Raw genomic sequence first — 13,474 nt, forward strand, 5'->3', positions numbered from 1 at the left:
GCAATTGCCCGCTGTATGTCTCCCGCCTCTGTTATGGTTACTGCTGGAATAAAGCAAAGTGGTAAAACCATTACAGCTGTCCTGATGAAGTGCTCACTGCGACCCTTTTCAATGACATCCCAGGTGTTCAATTGGGCCTTGAAGAAGCTTCATTTCAGAGCGATTTGGTTTGATGTGTAGATGTGTAGCAAAGTAATTGTATCAGTAGGGGGTGAGATGTTGTCAACACATGGGATAAAATGAGCTTTAAAAGCTGAAAAGTCAAAAAACTAAAACAAATAGTTCACCTTTACAGAAACATTACAGCAATGACAATTCACAGAGAAAAGGTACTTCAGCCCCTATTCCAGAGAGGTTGGGACATTTTGTAAAATGCAGTAAAATCAAGAATTTGTCATTTGTTTGTTCTCTTTAGGTTACGTAGCCGACGAGACGTGAAATATGTTGGTCAAAGACACGGACAGGGTCGAATAATAGCAAACTGGTATGGCACAGGCAAAAAAACATAAAAACTTCAGATGAGTCAGATGATAGCGAACATTATCCAGAGTGCTTGACAAGAAAGGAGATCCGTAAACGTGAGCAATATTGCAAATGAGGGGTAAATACAGTCCGAAACAGCAAGTTAAAGGGTAAATCCAAGATACGTAGACAAGAATCAGGAACTAGGAAAACAGAAAACACAATGGGACTTCACTAAGACTAAAGCTAGACACTGAGACTAGAAACTCTTAGGCTCCGTAAAGGACCACTAGGAGAGCAATAAATGTAGACAATAATCTGCGACTAGATCAGGATCTGACAGTTTATATATTGCGTGTGATGTCCTTCAGGTGAACATGTGATTGGTGACACCTGTGTATGTGTCATTAGGAATATGACCAAAAATCCAACACACACATGCAAAGATTTCGAGTCATTTATGTTCCCTGTTTTTAGGTCCTGTGTTTTCACCTGGTGTTTGTCCGGTGTTGTAATTGTCATTCTGTGTTTGATCTTGTGTGTTTGTTATTTGTTATTTAAAAAAATGTATTTTTCAAGAGTATCCTCGTTTCTTCATCTTCAGCGAAATGTGACAGCAAGAAATATAAGAAATATACCTTTTGCCATGCAACAGAGGGCTTGTTGCATATGCTATACTGAATATATATTATGTAAATCTTTTCTAATGCCCCAGCCATGTATTTATATATATTATTCGTTTCTTTTTTTTTTACATGCTATTTTACTACAGCAAAAATAGACTCTTTGCTGCTTCTGAAAGGATTCTTCCCCAGTCAGACTGAGTGGCTCTAAAGCATAGGTTTAGTTTGTGAACCCTCGCATATTTTTAATACATTGACATAGGTAAGTGTTGCTGTGTTTTTATTATGTTGCTTCAGTTACATATGGCAGCGGTTAAGAATTACAATATTCAGGGACTGTCATTAAAAGTTAATGCTCTATCATGTTGGAAATATATCCTGCACCAAATCCAACCCTAAACCTACCTGATAGTGTTAACAAATGCAAAACTAATATCAAAAGGCTTTTATTGACGCAGCCATGCCATTTCAACTTTCTTTTACGCTGATTTGATCCGTTTTGCTGAACCAAAGGAAATCTCCTAAAATCATTTTAAAGCATTTTAATTTTATTTATAAAAAAAACCCTGATTTCTTATTTTGTAGATTTTGGGTCGAGATATGATCCAGACATACCCATAGTCACTGCACAGTATTCTTGGTTGTTGGGTGCTAATAGGTAGTGCCGAATTAGCTCTGTTTACCAATTCTTGTCATCGGTTCACTGTTCTCCAGCTCTTTGTAATTGGCTGAGGTAGTGGCAACCCACCATTGCAGGACGCTGACATCAGTCCGTCTGGGGGGGCGCTGACTCATTCTGACATCATGCCGCTCTCACATCCGCCTGATGGCAACCATATCACTGCTTCCACCTGATTGCTTTCTTCTCCTGCTCGGGCTCCATCTGTCAGCAATCATCTGCTTCACAGCCCAACTTGGCCTTTTGTTCACCAATTGGCCCCACATGCCAGCAATCTACCGATCAGAATCCACACATCAAGTTCATCTCTGTTTGTTTCCCGCGATGCTAATCACCTGTTTACATGTGTCTGAGCTCCACGTCCATGACACGCCGTCCCTGCTTATCCAAACTTCAAAAGAGCAAGCGCTGAACTTCACTCGTATAAAACCCGAAAGATAAGTATGTGGAGAACAGTTCAATTCAAACTCACAAGTATCAAAAAACGCAACATTTGTACAAAGTGCACAACGAATTTGCATTTCGCGATAATGTTTGATTTTTAGGAAAAAAAGCGAGCATGAAGGTCTGTCCCTAAACCTAACCATCAGTGGTGTGTGAAAATATTGCATAAAATCATATGAATGAGATCATAAAAAAATCGCTGATTCACCAAACTTAACATTGTTACAAATTTTTTGTAGCAACTGGCTATTTCGAAACAATGCTTCTTAGATAAAAAAAGTTTACAGCTCACAATTCCATTTTACACACTCAAAATTGTGAGACATAAACTCACAATTGCAAAAAATAAGAAGAATTGCATGCACAAAACTCACAAATCCAAAAGATTTAGAGCTGTGACATTTTAGAAAATGGACTTCCATAGGAGCTTGTGTCAAACCCTTAAAGTCAAATTTGGTAAGAAAGCTACGAAGGAAAGGTTTGACATGTTTATTGCAAGTGATCTGTGTTACACATTTATAACACATTTGTAACGTGTTTATAATATAATATTATTCCTTGTCAAGGATTTTCACGTGAAATTATTTCTTAATTTCTTAAGCCAGTTATAGTTAGCCAGTTAAATTCTCGAGCTAAATCTAGTTATGTGTTTTTGTGGATTGCTGTTAAAAATAAGAATATCTTTAATTAAAAAAAATCTGTCAATCGATAGTGTAGAGATGTATGAAGTACAACTCACTTAGAAGTCACTTTCAAAACAAGCAGGTTTCTGTTTGCCATCACTGTGTGGATATGTGTTAAAACTATAGACTATGCATTATTAAACACATGTAGTTTAAATAATATCACATTTGAATTCAATTAGTTTGGACTCCAAAACAGCCTTCTATTAATTTTTTATCTGCATATAACACACATGCCAGTTTCAGAGATCCAGGCATTAATTTCTTATAAAACATAAGTTTAACCAACTGTACTAAGTTGTTCATTTTCCCACATCTTATAACAATAAATCATTTTTTCTTCACTCGTAAGAACAGAACAGTGGCCGCAATGCCAAACAAGTAAAGCCCGAAATAATGAGGAAAGTATATTCATAAAAGTTGCATTCCATCTGGGAGTGCTTTAGCGAGACGACGCATCAACAAGCTTTCTTTCCAGCACTGAGCAAAGAAACAAAACAAAACAAGTGTTTGGGCAGGACTCCAGAATAACTGGGAAACACCATCATAAACAGTTGCCCTTGAGAAACTCTGATGGAAAATCACACAGTGTTGGAAAACTTGTGGAGGACTCCCCTTCTGGTGCCAGTTCATTGTTAAAACCGGGACCAGAAGCCTACTGTTTTTCAGGTACAATGCCTTTATTTTTTAAGATCAACTGTACCCTGAAAGAAATCTAATTAAGCTTTATTCTGTGACAGAAGGCTATGTGGCAGATTCAATTCAAATAATTCGGTCAGTTAATTTTAATAGCCATCACTGAATCACTGTACAGGGGCATCTGGAACACACTCCTACGCATTTGACATTATCGTGGCTATAGTGTGAAAATATTTGTAAAGTAAACAGATAATCATGCATGCAAAACTTAATACATAATCAAAACCTGTCAAATTATTCTCAGAAATGTATAATAAACCACTTAATGACTTACTGTTGCAACCGTTTTTTTGTTGCTTAAAATTACATTTTCAAACTCCTTCCTATTGGTCAAGCAAACAAATAGCCCCGCCCTAATCTCATGGCATTGGTTAACAGTACTTAAACCACAAATAATTTAACATTCAGTTAATCTAATTATTATCTTCAGAACATGGTGCAATGGCTCATTTTGATACAAAGCCTGAGAAAACATTTTTTAAGAGGATATAGATGTTTTTACAAAACGCTGGATAATTTTTAGCCGATTCCATCCATATATTTTTATGTGCACTTTGTGATATCACACAAAAAAAGAAACATTGGGTGGAAACGCCAAAACGAACACAAATTCTAAAAATATGCGTAAAAACGTATCTGCTACATAAACGTTTCGTCCGAAAAAGAACATTTACAGAATAAATTCGTCCATGCGTGTTGAAAAAGTCATGTGACTTTGCACTACGAGACGGGATCATTTGACCAGCAGCGTTCACAGCGTCTATATGTTCTTATCATCATTCTGAAACGTCTTAAATTAGTTAAAGTTCAATTCGCAGCTTTGGGTGCAAACGTTTCAAGACTTGGGGAGAGTTACCTTTAAAAGTAATGCGTTACAATATTACATAACTCCCTAAAAATGCAACTAATTTTCATGGAAAGTAATGTTATGTTACTAGTTACTTAAAAAAGTAATCTGATTACTTTACTTGCATTATTTAGGATGTGTTACGCTCAATGCTGTTTTTTTCACTCTCTGTGAGATGTTTTCTGTATGGTTTCTTTGCCAAGTGACCCAAATATTATTTGGCACAAATATCACTTCATTTTAGTGTCTGAAGCAGCGACAGCTTTAGGGCCTTCAGTGACACTGCAAAGGCGTCACGGAAACAGATTCTCAACATTCGTGACAGATTGATTGCCACCGGTGACAGAGCGAAGCAAAGGGAGAGTTCAGACAAAAATAAAAATTATGTTATCATTAACTCACCTTCGTGTCATTTCAAATCTTAGACTGCAAAGACTTAATGATAATAATAAACCGTAAGGTTATCTTCATGACACAAACCTGAGAGATTTCTGTCCATTTCACTCATGTTTAAACACACATTGTGTGTTAATTATTTCCTGGCTGTTTTTGCGGACCCGTGAAATAAAACATCTTCCTTTGATGTTGAATTACTAATGCATAAACCACATTTACGAAACATTGTTCTTTCCTTCACCTCTCATGTTGAATCACACATGGCAGACAGTAAAAAAGAGCCATGCTTAACCACGTTTGCATTACAAAACAAGACAGAAATATAATAGCTTGCACGTGTTGATCCAGGTCATTGTCCCCCTGCACTTTGTTTATTGGTTGTTTGGGGTTTTGCTAAAATGTTTCTTTTGCCAAGCAGCCCTCTTTTTCCATATATAATAATGTTTTTGACATATTTTATAGTTGCCTTTTATAACCTAAGGATTTATCTTCTCATATCAAAACCAAATAGGTCCAGTACAATTTCCAGGGAGTTTTCCAAGGGTTCACCGCCAGTCAGTTACTGACCTCAGATTTACAATGTTTTTAAGTAAATGATGGCGAAGACTTGAACTAGCACAACAGTTAATTAATTTTGTCATATTAAATTGTTTTTGAATATATATATATATATATATATATATATATATATATATATATATATATATATATATATATATATATATATATATATATATATATACTCACACACAAATTGTGCATTTGGGCTGAAAATATTAGTTAAATAAAACTAAAATAAATAAAACTAACCACATAAAAGAAAAAATTATTTAAATAAAGTTCACTTTTTAAGTATAATCAACTTGGTTGTGTATGTCATTTCAACTTAAATTCTATTGAAATGACTTCTAATTATCTTTTATTTTTACACTTATATAACCTACATACAAAAATAAATAATTAACTTAATTTTATTTAATGTTAAAATTATAAGTTGCCATGACTTACTGATCACTTCTTTCTGACATTTTTTGGTGAATATTATATAATATTAATGTTGTAATATAATTATTTAACTTTAATAATATAAATATAACAGATATAATTACAGAAAATAAGTATTTAAGTAATACAAACATGCATACATATATACACAAAATATTACAATTACATTTTCACAATTTACCATCTTTTTCTGAGTCTCCTAAATGGACCTCAACCATACAATCCAAAATGGATAAAATCAAGTGCCTTTAATTCTCATTAATTATCTTACTTCCCTGAAACAGATGTTACATTATAAAAGTTAGATTAAAAAAATAAATAAATAAATAAATACGAATAAATAAATACAAATAATAAATAAATAAATAAATAAATACATAAAAAATACCATTATAGCATAAAAAAAACCAAAAACAAATTCTGAACACCATCTCATGTTCACAAAGAAAGATTACCAAAATTTGCTTTACAGAAAACCTAAAGCTATCGAGCAAAGTGAAAACCCACATTTGTGCACAATTACAATCCAGAGCAAGAGTCCAGCAATGCAGGGCAACTAGGAAAGAATGCTACGTTAAATATTAATCACTGTTTTGTGCTTCTCCACTCCCTGTGCTTTCCATCAAAACGGTTTCCCACAAAAAAAGGCAAAATAAATGAATAAATAAACAACTAAGGAATATCGGAACAAGACCATATATTTAAAAGGCAAAATTTTGGATGTGCAGGATATTTCCACAAGTGTTTTTCATAAAATCGCTCCTTGTGGAAGAAGTACGTTTAGGGGGGCCTCGGTTTCACAGGATTGGTAGGACAGAAGGCAATAAAAACCAAGGGTACCCTTTAAATAGCACGAGGCAAGACTGTCATATGCTTTAAATCAGCGGCTTCTCGACCAAAAAAGTTGGATTTATTTGTCGTTTTTTTATTATCATAATTAATAAATGTTAATAGATTTCATCACCATTTCAAGTCGCTACTTCATGTCCAATCTAAACTCTAAGTCCTGAAGCAAAACCGCTGGTTTAAATTTCCCGAAAATCAGGTGTCGATTAAGACAAGTATATTCATGACATCATACTCCGGGATACATTTTCAAATCCCTCGTTCTAGAGAAACAGGAGAGCGTTTTGGTGACAATAAACGCATTGTGCAGCTCTGTCTGAAATCTGGCGGGAGGCATCGAGATATGACATACGTAATCTGAAGAAGGTGGCACAACAGGGCGCCTACCTGGGCTTTAAGTGAAGGCAGATTGCAAGCTGACGAAAGGCCGTTCAGAGGGGGTATGGAACAAATTACAAGGCCTGGTAATGCATGATAGATCTAGAAGATAGTCGGAGGCTTGGATCAAACAGCCACCTAACGAGGTGATGGACGAAGCGACCCGCTCCTGGCTCTGCCGTTCTCAGTCTTATACGTGCTAATACGTGCTTTTCTCTCCCGAGCGCTGAAAGTGAATTTGAATGATTCACTCATTCATGCCCTCGGTGAGCAATGGAAAGTCTTGAATCAGTGCTAATTTTCCTATCAGCGCTAATTCCGGCCTCACCACCAACGATGCGCCTTCATTTGATGTTTTCGGGGGTAAGTGGCTCAACATGTCGTACTATGGGCCGCACTCTGAAGTCACATCCTTGCATGAATGAAAAACAGCCTTATGGTTTTTCTCCTTGGCATTTTTTTCCTCTCTCTGTTGCCTGGGGAAATGTGCGTTGATATCCTGATGCAAAGGAAAAGACTATTCATGTTGGCATATGGAAATTAAATAAGGTGGCACTGGCCAAAAAACCGTTCGACTTTGGGCGATTTGAACTTTTTTTGTGTTTCTGGACACATTTCAAGAAGGGTACACTGGTTCAGAGGGTCATTTTGTTCAGTGTACTTTGAAAGAAGCATTTTGTTCTGTTTTTGTTTTGTTTTTATCCAATCCCAAAGCATAGGATGATCCAAATGTTGTTTAATTGCATCCAAAATAAAAGTTTTTGTTTTCATAATATATGTGTACCATGTTTATTTATTTGTGTATTTGTGCACATATACGGTATGTATTTGGAAAATATTTACATGTATATACATTTATATATTATTATAAATTATATTCTATATAAATATATTTACATACCGTATTTTTTTGTTAAATACATACATGCATGTGTTTATATGTATACATAATAAATATAAACAGTATGCAGACATATGTTTTGTAAACAGAAACGATGCGATTAAATGTGATTAATCATTGGTCAATAATCTGATTGATAGACTGATTGATTGATTGATTGATTGATTGATTGATTGATTGATTGATTGATTGATTACTTGCATGTAATGGGAACACTGAACAATATCAAAGAACATCTGAATGTGTTATAAAACTTCTGAAATATTAACCTAAAATCGCATGGGGTACTTAAAGTAAATATTTTAATGTCAAAAGGGTGGCAATGTTTGATAATCTGATAAACACAGCAACACAGTTAGTCAGAGAGAAAAAATAAATAATAATAATGTTAAAAACAAAGATTATTTCAGAGATTTTTTATTACCTTTACATCTCTGACATTTTAAAAAAATAATCATATCTAAGACAAAATAGCCTCAATCAATATTCATACAAGAAGTGACCTCAATATTTATGCATGCAATGAGCTCATGGATCGGGATAGTGACAAACAGCTGTTCAGGAAAGTACTGAAGTGGCATTTGATGCTATTTAGGTGTTTTGGGGGAAAAAAAGTCTAAAGTGCCCTTTACCCAGGGGGCCCTGTTGTATCTTACCTCCTTGTTAGTCTGTTATCTATTGCCTTGCCTAACTCTCATTACATGAGAAATATAAATAAATAAAATTCACATTAAACTACTTTGTTTATGCACACACAAACATACATTTTATATTTACCAAACATTAATTTCAAGACTGTAAATTTGTTTGCTTGCATAATTTTCCGAATATATTTGAGCTTTTTTGTACATATATTTCAGAATAATCTCGTTATACTTAATTGTGACACTTTTTGTGTCAATTTTTGTTGTTAGAATTAATTTTGTATAAATATTGCATTTATTCATTAAATTAATTAATTAAATATTATTATTATTTATACCACTGCATACAGTATAAAACAAATACAAGATTAAATCAAGTGAGATTTTTGTTGTTGTATTTCTCTATGTTATATTTTGATTATGCCTACTTTGTGTGCAGTCAAAGTGTTTATGGAAGGTGAGGCCCTGGAACGGCTCTGAAACAGCTGAAGTGTTCAGACACCTGGACACTGTTACTGCGCCAGAGTTCTGGCTGATTGAAAACGGCAAATAAACACTTCTTCCATTCTAGTACAACCAGAAGCATACCTCATGCTATGAGATGGATGCTATTCCAGCCAGTTCTTGATATACAAAACCAGAGTTTCCAGAGTAATATTTAGTAAAGATGAAACGTCCTGACAATCTGTTCAAAGAAGCTCAAGGTATTGCAAATGTGTCTCTTAAAATTGCTGTGAAAAATACTGATGTCATGGAACAATCTGCTTAATTACTTGATGGCGATGGTGAATAAGAACAGTGTAACACTGCAATAATATTAAGCGTATTTATAGCTACAGAAGGGAAATGAGGCCTTTTATCATGACTATTTATAGTCTAATTCATACAGCATTAACACTAAATTAATAATTCCAGGACAGAGAGAGAGAGAGAAACATATCCACATCATTCCAAACTTAAATAAGACATCAACACGGAAGAAAATATTTGAAGCTGCTCTTTTTTTATAAAATAAAAGTGAATAATTGTTTTTTGAGCCAAATGAGTATTAAATGAGTTGTATAATATCTTTAAAATACAAATTTATATGCAAGGTTGATGGGGCCAAAAGTCTTCAAACAGATTTGTTTTAAATTTGACCATCAACATGCAATTTGTCCATGTGGCAACACAAACACAGGAGACAATGAAGACTATATTTGTATATGTGACACAATTGTAGATCAGACATTGTCTTTATTCATCATATTTGTTCATGTGAAAAGTCTTAATTTATGTTGTAATGTAAGGCATTGTATATTTTTGTGATATCACCAAAACAAACACGCACGAACCCCAAAAAGGTATCGCCCCCTATTTTGCTACCTCCGCCCAACAAATACGTAGCCTACACAACCAAGAAACAATTAATTCTGTGAAACAAAGCAAAACCTATATTACACCTTGTCTACACAGGATGCAGGCGGCATGGTAAAATACTAGAAGTAATTATGATCAGTGATGCTGTCTACAGTGGACGCGAGTAGAAAGTCTCAAACAGAAAACTGCTGCCGCATTCTATTTATGATGGGCTGACAGAAATTTCATATGATTTTCAATGCTTTATGACATCCCATGTAAAAACTATACAGACATTAGCTGTCACAGCATCTTGTACTCTGCAGCTGTTGCCGTGGATTAGTTGGTTAAAGCAGCTGTCTTGTAAACAGGAACTCCTAGGCTCAAGTCCCTTTGGTTGTCCACTCATTTGCTGTTGTAAAGCAGTCTTTGATCGCAGAAAGTTAAAACTTCACATGGCTCAACAAAGCGAAACTGTGGGGTGCCATGGCTTAGCCAGTCAAGGCACCTGTTTGTAAACAGGTTGTAGTGCCACCTTAGATAGTAAGGCTTTTCTTACTGGAATCAGAATGCAAATGGCAAGGGTTTCAGTAGGCAGTTTCAGCAGTGCGCCACCTCTCAGTTGCTGCAAAATAACACTGGCCAGGGCATATGGTCAGCAATAGCAGACTGCCATGGATTAGCAGGTCAAACATCCTGCCTTGGAAATCAGGAGATCCAAGAGTTGCTGCCAAAAAACACTGGCCATTGCGAATGAGTGAATGAAGCAGAGTGCCGTGGCTTAGCTGGTAAATGTGGTTTTTCTTTTTCAAGTAGTCCAGCTCTGCATTTTGTGATCAACACAAGTCCACAGGTACCTGTCTAGTAAACAGGAGATCCTGAGTTCGAATCCCAGCAGTGCCTTCCTTGTCCACTCATCTGTCACTGTTCAGGGTTCAACCTTCAGCTCCCTTTTCAAAGATAGCGCGACATGCTGATTAGATTAGATTAGATTAGATTCAACTTTATTGTCATTACACATGTACAAGTACAGGGTAACGAAATGCAGTTTAGGTCTAACCAGGAGTGCAATAAGCAGCAAGTGCAGGATATAGGTACAAATATAAATATAAGTTACAAAGATAAATATGTGATATGTACAAGTTAAATTACAGATGGGAAGGGGGAATTTACAGTGATTATGTGTAAACAATTTACAGATCGTTATGTACATAAGAAAGAGCAGGATATACAGGATATGTATAGACAATTTTACAAGAGTATGTACAGTGGATATGTACATACATTTACAAAGATATATACAGTGGAGTGCAATGAATGTTAACAGTGCATTTTTGTATTTTTTGTTTTTAATGGGGTGGGTGGGGCAGACATCAGTGGGGGGTAGAATTCAGTAGTGAGACAGCTCTGGTAAAAAAGCTGTTCCTCAGTCTACTTGTTCTAGTCCGGGGAATCTGAATCGCCTGCCGGATGGCAGGAGGGAAAACAGTTTGTGGGCAGGGTGAGAGGAGTCCTTAAGAATACTGCGTGCTCGACGCAAACAGTGTTTCTTCTGGATGTCCTCAATGGATGGAAGTGGAGTTCCTGTGATGCGCTGGGCAGTTTTCACCACCCGCTGCAGTGCCTTACGCTCAGCAACAGAGCAGCTCCCATACCAGACTGTGACACAGTTTGTTAGGATGCTCTCTATTGTACAGCGATAGAAGTTCACCAGGATGGCTGAGGACAGCTGGTTCTTCTTAAGTTTCCTCAGAAAGAATAAACGCTGGTGAGCCTTCTTGACCAGGCTGGAGGTGTTGGTGGTCCAGGACAGATCCTCCGAGATGTGGGTTCCCAGGAACTTGATGCATGAGACAGGCTCCACAGCAATCCCATTAATGTGGATGGGATCATGTGAGCCTCTTCTCACCTTCCTGAAGTCCACAATGAGCTCCTTGGTTTTGGTGGTGTTAAGGAGCAGATTATTGACTTTGCACCACGTGGCCAGATGCTGGACCTCTTCTCTGTAGGCAGTCTCATCGTTGTTGCTGATGAGACCGATCACCGTAGTGTCATCTGCAAACTTGATGATGGAGTTAGATCCAAACACAGGCCTGCAGTCGTGGGTGAAGAGGGAGTAGAGGAAGGGGCTCAGCACACAGCCTTGTGGTACACCGGTGTTGAGAGTGATAGTGGTGGAACAGATGTGGCCTGACCTAACATGCTGGGGTCTGTTGGTCAGGAAGTCCATAACCCAGTTGCACAGTGAGGTGTTAATGTCCAGATCTCTGAGTTTGGTGATTAACTTAGAGGGTATGACCGTGTTGAATGCTGAACTGAAGTCAACAAACAGCATCCGTGCGTAAGTATTTTTGTTGTCCAAGTGTGTGAGTACGGAGTGCAGTGCGATGGAGACTGCATCCTCAGTGCTCCTATTGCCTTGATAGGCAAACTGGTGGGGGTCCAGTGTGGAAGGCAGAGAGTCCTTCAGATGTGACAAGACTAGTCGCTCAAAGCACTTCATAACGATGGGTGTGAGTGCTACAGGGCGGTAGTCGTTTAGGCACACTGGGCTAGAGATTTTTGGCACTGGCACAATGGAGGTGGATTTGAAGCATGTTGGTACAGCTGCTTGGGCAAGGGACATGTTGAAAATGTCCGCGAATACCCCAGCGAGCTGCTCTGCACATGCCCGTAGTACGCGTCCAGGGATACCGTCTGGTCCAGCAGCCTTGCGCGCGTTGATCCGGCTTAGTGCAGTGTAAACCTCTGAGGAGGTGAGTGTGATGGGTGGGTCGGTTGAGGGGGTGATATTGGTGACCGTTTCATTATTGTCCTCTCAAAGCGAGCATAAAAGTCATTAAGCTCGTTCAGAAAGAAGACATTAGGTGCTGTGGGGTGGAGTGGTTGGGTTTGTAATCACTGATGGCCTGGATGCCCTGCCACATGCGTCGAGGTCAGAGTTGGTAAAGTGCTCCTCTAACTTCAGCTTGTAGCAGTACTTGGCCTTTTTGATGCCCCTCTTCAGATTTGCCCTGGAAGTGCTGTAGGCCTGTGCGTCACCTGATCTGAAGGCAGTGTTGCGTGCTTTCAACAGAAGGCGCACCTCCTTGTTCATCCATGGCTTCTGATTTGGGTATGTGGTGATCTGTTTCTGGGTAGTAACACTGTCTATGGTGGTGTTGATGTAATCCAGAACAGAGGAAGTGTAGTGGTCTATATCCGTGTGAGAGCCACAGGTAGCCTGGGAAGCAAACATACTCCAGTCTGTGTGTTGAAACCTGTCCTGGAGTGTGGAGTCAGCCCCCGCTGGCCAGACTTTGATGGTTCTCACTGATGGCTTCACACGGTTGATGAGGGGGGAGTACTTGGGGGTGAGGAACAAAGAAAGGTGATCCGATTGTCCTAGATGGGGGAAGGGGGTCACAGCATAGGCTTCAGCCATGTTTGTGTATACATGGTCCAAAGTTCTGTTTCCTCTGGTGTGACAGAAAACGTTTTGGTGAAATTTAGGAGGACTGCCTTCAAGTTAGAGTGATTAAAATCCCCC

Source organism: Puntigrus tetrazona, unplaced genomic scaffold (assembly GCF_018831695.1).
Source record: "Puntigrus tetrazona isolate hp1 unplaced genomic scaffold, ASM1883169v1 S000000472, whole genome shotgun sequence".
In the NCBI taxonomy this organism is placed as follows: domain Eukaryota; kingdom Metazoa; phylum Chordata; class Actinopteri; order Cypriniformes; family Cyprinidae; genus Puntigrus; species Puntigrus tetrazona.